The sequence below is a fragment of the Schistocerca serialis genome, chromosome 1, assembly GCF_023864345.2.
Source record: "Schistocerca serialis cubense isolate TAMUIC-IGC-003099 chromosome 1, iqSchSeri2.2, whole genome shotgun sequence".
Classification (NCBI taxonomy): domain Eukaryota; kingdom Metazoa; phylum Arthropoda; class Insecta; order Orthoptera; family Acrididae; genus Schistocerca; species Schistocerca serialis.
In genome coordinates, this window is record NC_064638.1 from 567,968,160 (window position 1) to 567,987,676 (window position 19,517).

Sequence of the window (19,517 nt, forward strand, 5' to 3'; positions counted from 1 at the left end):
CAGCAGCAGCACCAGTGTGTGGCGCGCTATACATAGCAGGCCGCGCCTCCGCAAATAGGCGAGCTGGCCGGACAGTGAGGCGAGCGGATCGGCTCCCAGGCCAGTGCTTGCCACGAGGGGCCACACACCTGCCGCAGCACTCCTCTGCCGCTGTAAGTACCAGAGCACTGCTGTGTCTCCAACAGCCCAAGTCACAGGTCGCGGAATCATGGCAGGCTGCAGCTGCCTACCGCCCCGCGATCTAGCGGCCCCTGTAGCTACTAGCACCAAAGCTGTCTTATCGCTGTAATTTATTTCCGCGAACGATACTGTCATTCACTCTAATTATCTACTTTTTATTTCACGTATTACTTATGTAATTACCAAGTAATTTTTTTCAAGCTGTTTAAAAGCTCATAACTTTTCTTTGCACACTGTTCTAGCTTATGAACACCGGATAAACTCTTATACGGCGGAACTGTATCGAATGTCAGGACACAGCGTAATTTAAAAAGAAAATTCGGAATTTTGAGTGATGCTCTACAGATTTAAAAAAGCATTGTTTATCAATAGACTGGCTCTGTAGCATAACGGTTAAGGTAAAGGCCTCAAGTGCAAAACACGGTGGGTTCGATTCTTGTCAGGTGCTGCTTTGAATTTTTTATTTTTAAATCTTTGTTGAAATTACTTTGGTCATTTTTACTCACTTAATTGGAAGAAGTGTGTGTTTTACTTTTATCCTTTTCTCCCATTTTAATCACCGTATTAACTTTTTTCAGTTACTCTAGTTTTTTATTCTAGTTATTCGTTTTCCATTTGGAATCTGTTCGTGTAATTTTCATTATTTTTATATGTTACCTTCGGTTTAATATCTTCCGGTTTATCAAATGGTTCAAATGGCTCTGAGCTCTATGGGACTTAACATCTGAGGTCATCAGTCCCCTAGAACTTAGAACTACTTAAACCTAACTAACCTAAGAACATCACACACATCAATGCCCGAGGCAGGATTCAAACCTGCGACAGTAGCGGTCGCGCGGTTCCAGACTGAAGCGGCTAGAAACGCTCGGCCACTGCGACCATCTATCGGTTTATCGTCCTGTATTTTTATCCATGTTATTTATTGCGTTTATTATTTCCTCTCGTCACTTTGCTTAATTTCGTTTATTTATAATCTCTTCTTTCATTTAAATCTTCCTCTGCTTTACTTTGTCCATGGTGCCATAAAAATTTATGTTTCAAATTTTTGAATGACGATTACCAAATTTCAAAGCACCTAACAAGATTCGAACCCATAACTTCTTGAAAGTGAGGCTCCTACCTTAACATTTACACTGCACAACCAGTCTGTTAAATGACCATTTTTAAAGCTATAAAGTATCGCGCGAAATTTCGAAATTTTTGTCGTAAATTACACGCAAACGAGGGCCCACCATGGTGAACGGCTGCAGGGTGTGATACCTGTGACTTTACCCTACACCACTGCATTGATGATTTCAAAAAGTCCATCCCCAACACTGGGGCCACCTCCTTGTCAGTTTTTCTGGATTTCTTTTTGCGGAATCTAGTGTTGATTTTCATGGAAGAGATTTTCGTTCTCCAGGGCTACCGTATTATACGGGGTGACCCAAAACGCTTGAACGTGCATTAATACGCGGAATAATGTAGGTAGTGATGTAAAAATTGACACATATGCACTGAAATGATATGGGATTTTATTGAAACCAAAAACGAGTGCAAAACGTGGCCAACAGATGGCGCCGGCTGTAGTGAGAGAGGGAGTCAGACCATCCCTCGCCTTTCCGCCCCATATTGCTACACGTGTGAAAGGTCTCTTGCGTACATCTCTTGGTGAGGGTCGCATGCTGGGCCACCACATCCGTCATGCTTGGTCTTCCAAGCCCCCGGACCTCAATTTGTTTGATCATTGCTTGTGGGGTTACCTGAAATTGCAGTTCAACCGCGATCGCCCGATTTCATTAGAGATGCTAAAAGGAAACAACCAGCGGCAATTTCTCATCATACCAACTGATATGCTCTACAGTGCTGTTTACAACATTGTCACTCGACTATAGGTATTGTTGATAAATGCCTGCTGATATGTCGAACATCTGTTATAAAGATCATCATCTTTGCAAAAGATCGATTGTTATCCTGGATATTGCTTTTGTATCATATGAAACGTCATCTGTTGGTCCTTCTGTGTGTGCTTTTCAATAAACCTGCATCTCATTTCAAGCACGTGAATCAATTTTTACTTCTCCATCTACATTATTCCGTGAAGTACTGCATTTATAAATGTTGACAGACTTTTGGGTCATCCTGTATACATACTTTAAAGCGATATACAGCAGTACAAAATAACAACACATCTCGAATCCAAGACAAAGACCGTACTCTGAGGCCATAGATACCGATACTTTATTGTGCAAATCGCCCCTGTGTTCCATCCCCATGTGAACGATTATCTTTCACACTGTATTTTTCTGAAATCTTTAGTTATTGAATTGCAGCACGTTATAAGAAAAACACGCGTTATATATAAGGGCCGGTCGGGTTGGTCGAGCGGTTCTAGGCGCTACAGTCTTGAACCGCGCGACCGCTACGGTCGCAGGATGGAATCCTGCCTCGGGCTTGGATGTGTGTGATGTCCTTAGGTTGGTTAGGTTTAAGTAGTTCTAAGTTCTAGGGGACTGATGACCTCAGATGTTAAATCCCATAGTGCTCAGAGCCATTTGAACCATATATACAAGGTATCTTCAGTGACTGCCAGATGGGCGTCTAATCTATGATTTGAAAATCAAGCAGCTTTCTCTCACGTTACCAATTCGTTTAAAGCTTGCAGTTTTTCTTGTAGTCACTCTGTTTCCGAAACATATCACTGCAACTGCTATTTTCGTTGTCCAGACACAGCAGTGCTATATTTCGAAAAAGAGAGTGACCACAAGAAAAACTGTAAGCTTTCAACGAATTGGTCACGTGAGATAAAGCTGCTTGATTTACAAATCATGAATTAGACGCTCATCTGACACCCAGTGAAGATGCCTTGTAAAAAAGAAAAGCGTCGGATGCATGAATAAATTAAAAAATTAATGTTCAGCACGCTAAAGGCTTTTTTTTCTTGGAAACTGTTGCGTTTTGTATACAGCTGCTGCGAAAATGGCCACCACAAGAAACTTGCTTTTAATTTCTATTCTGTCTCATCTTTCGACAGTTTCCTTTTCCTTTTGTTATGACAGTGATGCACATGTGTTATAATTCAGAAGTTATTCTGTTTCTCTCATCTTTTCCCGCTCTAAGCTCTTTAGGTTAGTCTCTTCTTCTCCATTTCTTTATCAGCCATGTTTCAGAGTTCTATAATCCATTTCTTGTGCTGTCTGCTTTATTCATTCGTTCTGGCGTAAGGTATTTTTTAAAGCTCTGTATACTTTTTAATGTACGCTATTGGATTCTTTACTTTCAGAGTAATTTCGCGTCACAAGCTGCGACTATGGTGTAGTAGCAAAAGCGTCACCTTTCTCTCCCTCCTGAAAGCTGTTTCGGTACTGCAGGCGTGATGTGATCATATTAAACTAAACTTTCTCTTCCGTAACTCCCAGTTGGTTTACAAATGACGCAACCCCTTTACTGCTGTTTATGAAGCGTGTTCGTTTATTTGAAGCAGAGACGAAAAAGTAGGTCAGACTATACCCAGGCTCAACAGCAAGCTGATTTCGGGGATTTAACGCCGCTGCCGTCTCCTTCCCCTCCAAAAGAAAATTACAGACTAGGGATTAACGATTCATAGATGATGGCGTCATTAGAAATGGGATACACGCGCACCCAGGTCAAGAGTAGGGAACGTAAACCGCCGTGTTTATTTTAAAGACATAATCACGGAATCTACCGTAACTTAAGCAATAACTTAGTTTATCATAAATACCGTACATTCCTCGGACAAAAATCTGTGCCCAGTAGTATGCAACATGCACAATTCACACCCATCTACAAGAAGGATAACAGAAGTGATCGCCAATGGTCTTGACATGATCTTTTGTAGAAGCTTAGAAAATCTGAGCCTCACACTTAATGAGGTACCTCGACTAGAATCTTCGCCTCCACGCCAACCAGCATGAATTCCGGAGTCATCGATACTTAGAAACCCAACCCGCGGTGTTCTAACAAGACATCCTTAAAGCCACGGATGAAAGCAAACAGCTTTCCGAAGAAAAGCATACGACTCAGCAGTACACCATTGGTTATTGTGTTTGTGAAATCTTATGGGACTTAACAGCTAAGGTCATCAGTCCCTAAGCTTACACACTACTTAACCTAAATTATCCTAAGGACAAACGCACACACCCATGCCCGAGGGAGGACTCGAACCTCCGCCGGGACAAGCAGCACAGTCCATGACTGCAGCGCCTAAGACTGCTCGGCTAATCCCGCGCGGCCCATTGATTACTAACGAAAATAAGGTGATATGAGGCTTCAAACAAAATATGTGACGTGATTGGTGCTTTCTTAGGGATGACGCGGCATGTTATGTTGGATGGAGAATCATCAACAAAAATGGTTCAAATGGGTCTGAGCACTATGGGACTTAACTTCTGAGGTCATCAGTCCCCTAGAACTTAGAATTACTTAAACCTAACTAACCTAAGGACATCACATACATCCATGCCCAAGGCAGGATTCGAACCTGCGACCGTAGCGGTCGCGCCGTTCCAGACTGTAGCGCCTAGAACCGCCTGGCACCCCGGCCGGAATCATCAACAGCCAAATAGGAACAACTTCCGGCGTGCCTCAGAAAAGTCTGTTGCGCTCTTATATTTAAGACTTTCTCTTGTTGAGAAATCAGAGGGAATGATCTGTTTTACGTGGTTAAAACTTTATAAAACCAGGACCCCGTAAACATTTCTTTATTTACGTCAACCCGTTTCGACAGACATTGCTGTATTTTCAGGCCTTCAAAATTATTCAACGAGTTCTTTTGGGTTGGAACCTCACGCGAAGTTGTCATGCTAGTGGATAAAATGTAGCACATTATGCAGTCGTTCTTCAACGTTTACAATCACAAAGCACCTTCAGCACATGGCCATGTCCATATATGCAGCGCTCACAGGTGATTGTTACGACATAAGAAAAATTCGCAGTACACAATAAAATGCTCAGTAGCACATCTGTTTACGTTAGCTGAAGACGATCTGATCATTCAAAAAGAATGATTAAAGCATGTCAAACTCGACATGGCCATGGGCGCAAGGTACGTTTTGATTGTAAATGTTTTATTTTTGACAAATCTTTATATAATATGCTACATTTCATTCACTAACATGACAACTTCGCGTGATGTTCCAACTCAAAATGAACACGTTTTATAACAAAAAATTATGAAGACCTGAAGATGACAGCAAAGTTCGTCGAAACCAGTTATTGTAAATAGAGAAATATTTATGCTATCTTGGCTTTAGAAAGCTTTTCAATTATTTTTATGTTGGATAATAATGGCATGACAAAAATATTAACAATTACTTCAGACATTTTGAATATTTTGCAGTCATCTATAAAAAAGCACTATCTGAAAAAAAGCTGTACAAATGTTGTCACGTATTGATAACATTTAAAAATGATGTAAAAATTGTAAACTTGCTCTAAATGTTCAGAAATGTAAAACTGTGCACAACGAAAACGAAAAAATGTATTATCCTGTGACTACACCGTCAATGGAATACGTCATCGCATGCAAATACCTTGGTGAAGCAATTTGTAGGGATATGAATTGGAACGATCACATAAAGTCTGTCGCTGGTAAAGCAGGTGGCAGTTACCGGTTCGTTGTTAGGATACTGGGAAAATGCTACCACTCTACAAAGGAGATTGCTCATAAAACTCGTGCGCGACCGACGCTAAAATGTTGCACAAGTGTGCGGGACTTGTTTCAAATAGTATAACTGGATATGTCGAACGCACAGAAAGAAGGGCAGCACATATGGTCACTCCTTTGTTGGTTCTCTGGAATGCGTCAGAAATGCAGAAAAACCTGCATTAGCACACGCTAAAACCAGCTCTCGCCGAATGCGAGAACAGTGAAAAACAATTACGCCTACAATACGTCAAGCATTGCCTGCAGATCTCATACGGAACTATGTATGTGGGCGTCTCTCTAGTCCAACTTGCAGTGAGAATCGACGGGGAAAAAGACCTCTTGGGTCTCTCTTGATCCGTCAGTGGTAGGCTGTGGTATCGACCGTCCCGCTTCAAGTAAACCCTCGCACGCGGCCTGTGCGCATGTCGCCGTCGAGTCGTGAATTCAGACGGCGTGACCTCTTCCGCAGTGCTCGCTCTAATGTCCGCTAACTCTTGAGACAGTGCTAATCCTTTGCGATTGCCGTGCGAGTGTGCTGGATGCCATCTGTTGGCGCCGCCGTGTTCAGCCGTTGACAGCCGTTCGGATTAGCGGTCCCACGTCCGGCCATTCTGATTTAGGTTTTCCGTGATTTCCCAAAATCGCTTCGGGAAAATGCCGCGACGATTCCTTTGAAAGGGCACGGCAGACTTCCTTCCCTAATCCGATGAGACCGACGACCTCGCTGTTTGGTCTCCTCCCCAAAACAACCCAACTCGGATTAACGAGACATCAGGGCAAAACTTCCTCACACAGACCACGGTTGGCACGTTTCATCTAACACAAGAAGTGAAATTGCGATTCGAAAATACGCCTCGGCAAAGTCTTGGCAAGTGTCCTCATTCAGGTTCACTGTTTAACTTTTGTCGATCTTTTCAACAATGAGGTGACAAAGTGAAGAGTTTTTTTTTTTAGTGAAACTAGCGCCCCCCTCCATTTACCGCCTTATCAATTCCGCTGTTGTAGTCTTGACGCCAACAGTTCTGCTTTACCTTCCAGCAATTCAAGATCTCTCACTAAGTCATTAATTCAAGATCTCTCACTAAGTCATTAATTCAAGATCTCTCACTAAGTCATTAATTCAAGATCTCTCACTAAGTCATTAATTCAAGATCTCTCACTAAGTCATTACATTCACACTGTTATTTCGTGAATCTTTGTACACTCATCGTTACAACCAAAATCAGAATCTTTCGCGGAACTGTGCTTTGAACATGATGGTACAAACATTAGTTTCACTACCGCTCTCCTCCCTATTGCAGTCAGGTGGAACAAGAACAGGCAACCCGACTCCGTGAAGAACTGGTCGGATGGCCGAGGGTATGTTAGGGCATGTCAAGGAAGATTTTTTCTTCTTAAAAATACCAAGTGTTAATGGTTACAAAAGTAACAATCATTCACGTTGTTTGAAAGTACGCTTAAAAGAAACATGCTCCGCTTCTCACTTGCTCCCCCCCCCCCCCTCCCCCTTGCTGATACGAGCCCGGGCTAAAAATGGCGACAAAATACACACAGCTATTGTTGCCTGAAACCTGTCTACGATCAGTGGGATTTCGAAGTCTAAATGGGAAGTGATTGATAATGACTGCTATTAAAATATAATGAAATGCACGCCCGTTTAACTTGGAAACGAGAGATAATTCGAGTTTTTAATTGTTGTTCTCTTTAATTGTGTGGTCGATATAATTAACAAATATTTATTTCACCCCACTTACATTTTTACTGTTGGGTAGTGATATTCAGTACACAGTATGGTTTGAAACAGTCTGAAAAGCCTGTAAGAGTATTGCAGGGTAGATTGTGCTGAGAAATAATTAAGAAAAGAATTCGATAATTCGAGCGACCTGCCAGGAACCGTGTTGCCAAGCGTGTACTTCGTTTGGTTTCCTAAGACCCAACAAAAATTGGACATGGGACGGTATAACGTTCAAATCCCAACCAAAGGCTGAGCAATTTCGTGAGCTATCGTGTACGCTATGAGAAAAACTGACAGTAATTGTATCTGGCGAGCCGCTTGAACTCGCGCGCACTGTGGCCTGATTAACTGGTGGTGATGGTGGTTAGTGTTTAACGTCCCGTCGACAACGAGGTCATTAGAGACGGGCCGCAAGCTCGGGTTAGGGAAGGATTAGGAAGGAAGTCGGCCGTGCCCTTTCAAATGAACCATCCCGGCGTTTGCCTGAAACGATTTAGGGAAATCACGGAAAACCTAAATCAGGACGGCTGGAGACGGGATTGAACCGTCGTCCTCCCGAATGCGAGTCCAGTGTGCCTGATTAACTAACTCCAGTGCTAATTAGCTCGGATACAGCCTAGCATATCGAATTTTTTTCGTAACAATTATTTGTCAGCGACCCTGCTTTGACCAGCCGTTGTAGTTTCCTGGGCACCCCATGCGGCCCTCGGCTTTTCTTTGGTTCAGTTCAGCACTCACTTATTTTTGTAGCTGTACATTTTGCCCGCAAACTGCTATCACACTTCCCCGTACCAGTTACACTACAAACCTTGACCCACATCTTCAAGATTCTGCGACTGAGTGGGACTAATTGTAATGAATCCGTGTTGTACATGATGGTCTCGGAACATTGGTAAAAGTAAATTACAAAAAGGCTCGAGCTACTCTTATTTGAGAGTTCCTTTCAAATCGAGGTCTGACACATCTTCCCCCGTATATTAATATCACATTAAACCATACGTGTGTCAGCTATTCAATAACCACAAAAGACAACGCAATACCTGTAAAAAATATAGAACTCGTGGATTTATATCTTTTCTAGCATAGCAATGCGAGCTGAAATTAAACTTCAACATTTTTCAGTGCGGAAAAAATCTAGAGATGATAAAATAAAAGAAGCCTTATATGCTAAGTAATTTTCTATGGTAGAACCATTTCTAAGAATTTATGAATAATACCAATTCTGAATTACGTGTGTTTAAAGTACAAGCCGGTCACACTAAGCTAAAAAATTTAAAAAAGATGCAGTAAGCAAAGAAACCCAAAGTTTAGAAATATGATCTTTATCGGAGTTTAACGCTATTAATTATCTAAGTAAATAATTACGTGTATTTTAATTAACAGCACATACGTCTGATCTCATCATTTAGTAGGAAAAGGTAATGAACAGTATTAAAATTCGTATTATTCGCAATGTTTTACATAAAACTTTATAGCTGTTTACTTACTGTAGCATGTTTACATTACTGGTGTAAATGCAAACTTGTATAGGTATTCGAAAACACCGAACACACTCATCGGCAAGCTCAAAAAAGTGCTGCAATCCGCTCCCGAAAAGTACAGTCCTCACATTGTACTGTAGAACTATTTACTGTCATCACCGTTTACATCAAAAGAACAAAGCTGCCATCAAGTTCTCCACCAACGAGTTAGCGACACGTTTCGTAATATTACATGTAAAGTTAGACTGTGATGTAAATGACATCACGATATCGTATAGTTTGACACGGTGAATGTCTTTGCACTTGGTCACAGCTGTTGTTTTGCATCATCTTTGTATATTGTAGGTGTCTTTGCCTTGTTTATGTTTACGCCAGCACATGATTTTGTGTCCGTCGTAGGTGATGGAGCAGACTTGTTGGGCCGTAGTATGAGCGATATGCAATAGCTGACACTCCACGAAGCTATGGTGAGTTCTTAACGTGTACACCTTATTTGTTTGTGGTGTTGGTTGCTTTCATCGCATAACTTGTTTCATGTTTGTGTCTAACAAGAAAGTGAAATTCATGCAAAAGCATGTTAACATGCGCAAAGAGACTTTGGTCAAGGCGGGTAATGGAGAAGCCTGTATAAACGTCACTACTTGGTGCATGTTTTGAATATTATTTATCTTTAGCGTTGCTCGTTTTCATTCGAAGGGAATTATTTTTTAATTTCTGCTGTATATCAGGTATAGTACTGTTTCGGCGGTAATTTTAAAATTTCGCCGAGTTATCAGTCCTCTTTATCGAGAAGTCTGGAGACGATCACAGACCCGAATATCATGCTTGATTCTGCTGATATTTTGGTGGACAGCTGGAGTGTAGATCGTGGAACTCTAGAAGCGCGTACCTCTATTCTGAAATTTGTTGAAGGGATTAGACATTGGAAGACCGCGTTCTTGAAGAAGCGTGCCATGTTGCAGCAAACATTCAGATTTACTGCGGATAGGGCTCCATATATTCGTAAATTGTATGTAGACGACACCTGAAATCAGACTTGCAACAAATAGCATATTCGGCCACACGCCCTACACTGAATATATTGCGAGCTTTGTAGCCGGCGCATTGCGGGAAAACTCGTATCGACGCAGTTGTTTCTCTCTAGTTCGTTTAAGTGTAATTAACGCCCTCCCACGCTGCCTCGTCCCGCGCACTCAGTTGTTACCGTGCTGCGTGTTTTGTTGACATGTTTAGTCTGATACACATCGTTTATACGTGGGCAGTACCTACGTTTTGATTTGTTCAGAATTGTGTAAGGTCTAACTAATAATAATTGATCGTAGCTTCTAAAAGAAAAAGCCTATATGGACATACTTCGAGAACGATGGAAATAATCCGAAAAGTGTTATTTGTAAATTGCGCGAAATAAAAATTTCTCGTGGTGGCGTTGCAAATAAGGCGACTTCATCAGGAGTGATAAATCATTTGAAAAATAAACACAGCGACGAACATCGTAAAGTTGCAACCTACGCTCCTAAGCGGTAAGAAATTACGCGTCACGATACAGATGTAAGTAAACCATCGACATCAAAAAACGCAACTGAGTCTTGAAGAATGTCCTGAAATACAGAAACCATGGGATATTAACCATACCGAGGCAAAAAAATGCCATCTCTTAAAGACACTTTGCCGTCCCCACGTCTCGTACAAATTTATTCGCTTGGCACCGGCAGCGCTAATTCGGATAACTTGGCTTGTTGCCGGCCGCTTGTCATCTTTCCGTTGATGACAAGTTTCAAACACATTGACTTTTCCGCTCTTTGATTTTCCGGAAATCCTCTATTTTGCCGTATCGTTCCACAAACTCGAATTTTCTTTTCAAGTAACTTCTCTGCAAGTTCTACACTGTTATAATAATTATCCATGCAGAGGTGATGCCACTTTCCATCAAAAGGTGTCAGTAGTTACATCACTTTTTATTGCTAACGGCTGTCCAGCGCCAGAATATATCTTGAATGAGGAAATGTATCCCGTACTCGGATCACACAGCATCCGAGTGAGTATGCCGTATTTCATAATTTTCGACGGATTGTAAACTTTAAAATTTAACCGTCCACGCCACGGTGTCATTTCATCATCAATTGAGATGTTTTGACTTATATTAAACGTTTCTTTAAACTTTTTGGAAAAATAATCAATTACGAATTGCACTTTGACAAACCGGTTGGCATTATCCGGTTTATTGTTGCTGTCGGAAAAATGTAAAAAAAATGTAAAAATGATAATTGTCTGAATCGGTTGCGGGACATCGTTTTGCGAAATATCGGTGTGTCTATCAACGGATTCGTTGACCAATAATCATCGATCCTTGCTTTTTTGACAAGTCCCATAAGGATAGCAAGCCCAAACCATTTTCGAAGTTCGGGTCCCGTAACGTCGACAAATTTGGAGGTTTTTTAATCCAGTTTCCTTCTATTGCAATTTTGACTGTAGTACTTGTTGCTTTCGTTGCTAATATATTCAAATAGATCGTTCCCAATATACAATTTTACGGTATCCTAGACGGTCTGTGTATCTTTGGGAAATATGTTTGGACCCAGGGATCCTTCAAATTTATTATTGGTCCTCGGCAAATCAAAGTCTGACCGCTGTGCATTGTCTTCTTCGTCTGATTCATCCGAATTCGTTGGCAACCGTAGCGTTCGCCGAATTCTTCTTGGACGTATTTCACTGTCTTCCTACGATTCTGATTCATTTTAATTTTTTTGATATCCAGTGTCTTCTTCCCAATCGGCCAAGTCGTCCGGAACGTCAGACAAGACGTCCGCGCGTTCATCGTAAATAATCCTATTGTCTCTTTCGTCCGCCATAATGAAAGGGCACAAGTACTTGTAAAAACAAAAAACTTTTGACGTGTGTAGCTTATTGTTACCTAAACAAAACACCAACAGAATGCAAAAGATACTAAACTGCTGTCGCCGGCCAATGCGCGATACTATGCTCACGACACCACCGTCGTGTCGCCGGCCGTTGAGCGCTATTTCGCGCACAGCACCATTGTGGGGTCGCCATACGGCATGGTGTTAATGGATGAAATAATAGCACTTGACAATGAGGCAGTAAATATAGTAAAACGGGCTGATTAATAGCACTTTGCCGCCCGTACTTTTCAGACAAAATAGTTCCAGAAATATCTTATAAGGTGGTTGAGACAATTAAAAGATTACTTTTAGAGACCGACTATATTTCAGTGACGTGCGACATGTAGGCCTGCTTGCATAATTAAAAGGTTTTATAGTTTTACTACGTATTTTATTGGTTGCGAATTCAGTGTCAAATATGTAGCATTGAGTGTGGCGCATTTTTACGGACAACACACAGCTAAAAACATAGCGATTAGTTGACAGGGAATTTCAAGTTTATGGGACGTCCACCTGGCAAAAATTCATGTCTTTATTTGTGATTTGATCTCAGTAAGTCGTTTCTATGTGCTTGCAAGGCTAATGGAACAAAAACTGGCCCTTTCAATCTATCTCACGGACTGTGATATTGCCAATCTCACTGCTGCGCAGCAGGAGCTTCTGAAATTATTACAACCATTTGAGGAAGTGACAAAAATTACAAGTTCCACATACACTTGCATTTGTGAAATTATTCCGTATGTTGTTGCAATAATACGATGTTGCGATAAAACGAGCGCGTTAGAGCTAACAACCAAATTAAACCAGATGAGGCTTGTCTTACAACAAGGGTTGCAAGAACGATCTGAAGATATCATAACAAGCAAAAACTATTTGGTGGCTACCGCTTTAGACCCAGGCTTTAAAATGAATGTTTTCACCAGTCAACTGCAAACATAAAAAATAAGGCAGTGTATTTTGATCGATAGCCTAAAGATGAACTGTGAAACAAGCAGCGACGATAGCACGAATTCGTCCTCTATTTAGTCCAACAGGATGAGAACCGAAGAGCAGAGTCTAAGCCAGGATACTCACCCATCTTTTATGGTTTGCTTCGAAGTTGCTAGGAGTTTAGGTTTGATGCATATGCTAAGTCTTACAGTGCTGCGGACGAAATGAAACTAGCATTTTCGATTTTTCTTCAAACTTTGGAGGAAATTATATTTTCCTCCACTATGAATAAAATGGGCTGTATATAGCGCATTCGCTACCGCTCGTGCTCACTAACAATACAATGAAATATTCATAATATCCATTGTATTCCTAAACGGTTCGAGATATCGAAACGAGTTTTTAGAAAACTTCAGCACGCGAAGGGGAGAGGCTTTTTCCACATGGCTAACACGCAAAACTTCATTATCTGTGGCGACGTACGAGTAATTAAAACTATCTGCTGCAATATACAAGTACCTACTGACATTTTCAGCAGAATAATGCAGTTTTTTAAGGATCGTCGATAGCTGGTGAAATGAGAATTAGTGTGACTGCAACAACATAAGTGAAGAAATTACTTGTTTATTTTTAAACCAAGAATGTGCTTTTTTTATAAGCTATTAGCTTGATTTGCCTTCAGGATTGTGTCGCAGTTACAACAGCTTTATCATGTTAGTGAGGTAACATTGTGTAAATTCGGCTTGGTTTCGGCAAAGAGAAGCATATTTTAACGTGGCGACAAGTGAAATGTAGGGTATATTCAAAATTGGCCACTGACACTTCACTGAAAGAGAAAAAAAAATAACAAGGCATTGCGAAAGTAAATCGCCCCTTCCGTTGCAGTTTCAACGGATTCCTATGACCCACAGTGTTTTTAATAATGAACAGCTAGTACTGAAGAAGAAAAAGTATAACATATCTGGGCAAAAAAATCACTCCCTCTGTTGTAATTTCTGTAGATTCTTGTAACTGAGTGTGTTTTTAACGGCTGGTACTGAAACTTGGCAAATTATTTTCTTTCTGCATCTCAGTGATGTGAGAAATATGAAAAAATTCACACTAAATAGCAAAAGATCTTTTAGGTCCTCTGACAAGGGGACCGCGCCCATTCATCGCCGATTTCGTGAAATTTGTAGTATACCAAGGGCTTGACTAGAAATGAAAGTGATAGAAGTGGGTGCTCCACATGGCCAAATGTTAAAACATTCTCGGCGCAGGTCGCCTGAGACGAGCCATTTATGTTCGAGGTTGTTTCTATGTAGCAGTTGACGCAGCGGAAAGCCTATATCAGGTGTAGAAGCATGAAACCTGAATTTGGTTGCAATAATTACACGTCTGTTGTTTGAAACTGATAAACAATATTTTATTCATTTCTCCCACCTCTGCGGCAGGCTATGAATGCCACGCAAAAAAAGCACTTCTTATTTTAAAGCGAACCAGTCAGCGTGCCATTTTCTTACATTTCCATACAAATTGAAGCGTTGTTCAGCGAGTGTGTGTCCCACTGATGTAAACAGATGATAATCGGACGACAGCCGCATGCCCTGTATTTCCCAGTTGAACGCCGCGGTCGTTTCCCTGACCCGTTTTGCTTTGTGTGATGGGCCTTTTCGTGGAGCAATATGACTTTGTGTTACCTTTTTCCATATTCCGGTCGTATATCACGTAATGTTAGACTTAAATCGATCATTTGCTGTTGGTAGCGAACAAAGTTAACGCTTACACCAAGTTTTAGCAGCTCATAATATATGACACCCTTCTGATCCCACCAAACACAGAGCAATGTCTTCTTTCCAATGCGATTTGGTCTTGCAGTGGATGTCGATGGTTTGCCTAATTCACACATGGTTTACGACGCTTGGGATTCTCAAAAATATCCAATTTTCATCACCTGTCACTATTCGATGGTGAAACGACTTTCTTTTGTATCTGGTGAAAAGCATTTAACAAGTAGTCTTTCGTGTTCCTTGCTGTCTTTCATTCACTTCATGCGAAACCCTTTTTCCCCACTTTCTGCATCTTTCTCATAACTTTCAACCGAAGGGAAACGGCTTTCAGCGTCACATTCGATTGTTCCGCGGGTTCCTGTTGAGTTTGAGTATCACCTTTCATCCAATAAAGCCTACAGTTTGTTGTCTTCGAACTTTTTCGGTGGTTTCCCGCGTTCGTCATTTCTCACGTCAAAATCACCACTTGCACGTTCGCCGAAAGCTTCGACAAGCATTCGATGCGATTCTTCAAACGATAACGGAAAACCACTGCTATCCGCAAATCGTTGTTCGTAGGCAAAAAAGTCGACTTGTTTGCGGGTTTGAAACAGATACCGATGAATGGAACTTGGGGAATTGTGTGTAGACATTCGTCGACAGCCGTTACAGGAAGCAGATGGCGCTGCAGACGCGGTCTCACGGGCCCTACACTTTCCCGATACGGAAATGCCAGTTTCATACTTCTACACCTGGTACAACGGAAATCTAGGGGGTCGATGGATCGAGTCCCTACTTTCAAACACTTTTTAAGTTTCAATTTTTGCGTTAATTATTCTGCAAATAAATCTAGATAATGCTCAGTATATTTTATTTGATATGATGAAACAGTTTGCACAGAAGAATTAATTTGTTCTGTTAATTGACTCGTGTGGAGGACAAACAAATCCACAATTCTGCGACAAGATTTTTCAACGTGTATTGCCATGGTGCAGTACTGAAGTGATCCTCAAATACACTCCGGTAGTGCGGTGCTGTGATGTTTATTTTTATTGCCAGCTAAAGACTTTATCGAGAAAAAGCTTCAATACTGTTCTTATCTCGTCGAGAGAGAAAAAGAAATGACATCCCGAAAAGACTGCGTCAAAATACATGCCACTGTACATAATCAACAATCCTTGCCAGTATTGGTGAAATTATGCGTTTACGCGTGATTTGCTGCCAAACTGTGCAATGATATAGAACCTGCTATGAATTTAAACAAAGTTGTTAAATCTCAAAACAACAATCTAACTGGAAAAATGCGGCGTTTATAACGTGTGCGAGATGCTTCCCTGTTTTTACAATGAATGATAGTCAGTACGTGTAAATCATCAACTGTAAATTAATGAAAGTATCTAATTTTATATACGGAGTTATCATGTAAGCCTTACAGTCCCTTCGACGAAATTTGTTTGCAGTCCTCAGTTTTCCTTTTCCTTTTCCTTTCCTTTTCATGCCTTTTATGGCAGTATTAATACAAACAACACACAGAACATATATCTTTTTTTTTTGCATTGTAACTAACGTAAAAATTGAAAATTTAAAAAGAGTTTCTGTAGAGTGGGCCAGTCACTGTCTGGAGACCTCACAAGTATAAATGGCTCATGCTTCGCCCGACCTGCGCCAAAAATGCTTTTTTTTTTTTTAACGCTTAGCAGTCTGAATCTCTCACTTCTGTCTCCTTCGTTTCTGGCCAAGATCTTGATATACGATGAATTTGGACAAAATCGGTGATGACGATTAGGCGCAGTCACCTTGTGAGCGAAGGACTAACCTCATTCACCTCAAATGTCTTTTAGTTCGCCACAAATATTAAGTTTCCCCTAGACTGATAGTCGATAGGCTTCTGCAAGCCATTAGCGTGATCACAGCTTCACACCTATGAAGTATGTTGCCTCAGTAAGAACTAATTATTCTGGAGCCAAAAAGTATAGTTTAATAACTTAAAACACGGTTATTTGTGAGCTGTTGGTAACTACTCATCAAGTTGAAGTTGGGCTATATATTTAACTGACCAAAAGGTATTTGACTTTCATCAGTTTTGGTATTGACTTCGGGGGATAGGAAAAAAGAGAGAGTGCATTGTGCGCTGTGAATAGATTCCATATTTCTTAGATCATTGAGATACAGACATGAAATTCTTTAACAAGTTTCAGTGCCCACTCTATTATTAAAAATACCCTGGGCTAAGGTATTCAGCAGAAATTACAACAGAAGGGGTGATTTATATGCGTCAGACGTTTTACTCTTCTTCTTCAGATAAGTTTCACCCGTGCCAAACATTTAGTAACACCTGTATTTCTCACGTTGTGATGTTAATATTTGCTTCTTGTGCCTAAAGACAGTCGTGTTAACAGAATGTCACCTCACTAACATGCTAATGACAGAATCGCGGCCCGCATCTCGTGGTCGTGCGGTAGCGTTCTCGCTTCCCACGCCCGGGTTCCCGGGTTCGATTCCCGGCGGGGTCAGGGATTTTCTCTGCCTCGTGATGGCTGGGTGTTGTGTGCTGTCCTTAGGTTAGTTAGGTTTAAGTAGTTCTAAGTTCTAGGGGACTTATGACCACAGCAGTTGAGTCCCATAGTGCTCAGAGCCATTTGAACCATTTGAACAGAATCGCGAAACAGTGGTTTCATAAACGATCAGTTCAGTGGCTTATGAAAATGCACATTCTCGATATAAAAATAAGTATGCAATTTCTTCACTTACCTTGTTGCACAGCCATACTATTTTTCCAGCTATGAATGACCCTTAAAAATACATTATTCCACTGAAAAAATTTACAGTTACATGCATATTGAGGTAGATAATCATTTCCCATGTTAACCATGTGGAAAAATACTCTCTTCTTTGCGTGCTATTAGGTGTCAAAAACTCGTTTCGATATCTCAAATCGTTTGGAAGATACAACTGATGTTGTTAATTTTTATACTCGATTTATTGTTAACATGTGCTATATACAATCCATTTTTTCGAGATTAAAGGAAGATATAAACCTAATTCCAAGTTTAAAGAAAAATTTAATATGTCAGCTTCGTTTCGTATACGGGAATGAATGGCCTAACATGCACCCAACGTAAACTCATGGCAATCACTTTTTACATTGTAATCTATTGGAATTTGATGTACTCTGTTGGTAAACTGTGAAATATCACAATAAACAGCACAAAATTGACACTTCACAGTGAAGTTTTACGAATAACCTACAAGACGCGAAAGACTCAAATTGTTTTAGCGAATGGTTTCTTTAATTAAATTCGTATGAGAAAGACAGCCCACGCTACCGATCCCACATTATAGTGCATCGGCCACCAGCCACACCGGAAGCGACGTAAGTTCTTTGCGACCCGCCGGCTTCTCTGCGGTAGTGCTCCTTCGTTAGATAACGTGAGGATCGCCGGTTCTAGCCGCCTCGCCCTGACCCCCGCTGTGCAGGTAAGCGGCTTTCCTTGTGGCCGCACCCTAAGGTCCGAACCTCTAACATTCATAATCAGTTTAGACTACAAATACAGTGCATAAAAAGTATTGGTATTCTTGTTGAGTCAACTTAAAAAATTCTAATCTGGCGTGGCAAGAATATTGAGAATATACTAAATGAATCACAATCACAGAAACGAATGGATCGATGGGGATGTAGTGATACGAAATGATGCAAGTGCAAAGCGTTTAGATATGCTGAATCTGAAGTCTAATGAGTACGTAATGACAATTACAAATTTGTGCCAGGTCGAGTTTCGAATCGGGAATTCGTGCTGTCGGCTCCGGTTTGAATTCAACTTTCTCTGCCACAGTTGTTGCCACCTATGATTTCCGAACCTACTACTAGAGTATTAAAAGTGCTCGAGCAACCTCTGACTTAAAGTATGACGTGGTAATTTAACCGATAACTTTTTTTCAAACGACCCTGTCACAAAAGATATGGTAGAAATACTAATACAGGTGTGCTGGCTGCGTGCGGCAACGAGGCTGCAGTAGAAACGTGTCCTCTAAAGGCACGCTGAAGACATCTAACGTTACTTACACTGAAGAGCAAAAGAAACTAGTACACCTGCCTAATATCGTGTAGGGCCCCCGCGAGCACGCAGAAGTGCCGCAACAGGACGTGGCGTGGACTCGACTAATGTGTGAAGTAGTGCTGGAGGGAAGTGACACCATGAATCCTGCAGGTCTATCCATAAATCCGTTAGAGTACTAGGGGGTGGAGATCTCTTCTGAACAACACGTAGCAAGGCATCCCAGATATGCTCAGTAATGTTCATGTCAGGGGAGTTTGGTGCTCAGCGGAAGTGTTTAAACTCAGAAGAGTTTTCGTGGAGTCACTCTGTAGCAATTATGGACGTGTGGGGTGTCGCATTGTGCTGCTGGAATTGTCCAGGTCTGTCGGAATGCACAATGGACCTGAATGGATGCAGGTGATAAGACTGGATGCTTACGTACGTGTCACCTGTGAGAGTCGTATCTAGACGTATCAGAGGTCCCGTATCACTCCAACTGCACACGCGCCACACAATTTTACAGAGTCCCCACCTGCTGACATGCAGGGTTCATGGATTCATGAGGTTGCCTCCATACCCGTACACGTCCATTCGCTCGATATAATTTGAAACGAGACTCGTCCGACCAGGCAATATGTGTCCAGTCATCAACAGTCCAGCGTCGGTGTTGATGGGCACGGCCGAGGCGTAAAGCTTTGTGTCGTGCAGTCATCAAGAGTACACGACTGGGCCTTCGGCACCGAAAGCCCATATCGATAATGTTTCGTAGAATGGTTCGCACGCTGACACTTGATGGTCCAGCATTCAAATCCGCAGCAATTTGCGGAAGGAGTGACTCCGAAAGCCCATATCGATGATG

The 19,517-nt window shown here is 41.4% G+C and overlaps 1 protein-coding gene across 1 annotated transcript in view; it reads left to right on the forward strand.

Annotated features, from left to right (window-relative positions):
• The window catches only part of LOC126476119 (alpha-taxilin), a 141,588-nt gene continuing 122,071 nt past the window's right edge, over positions 1-19,517 (forward strand). The window contains exon 1 of the mRNA XM_050103520.1: positions 1-152. The gene's annotated coding sequence lies outside the window, so the exon portion shown is untranslated. The remainder of the gene's footprint in view (positions 153-19,517) is intronic.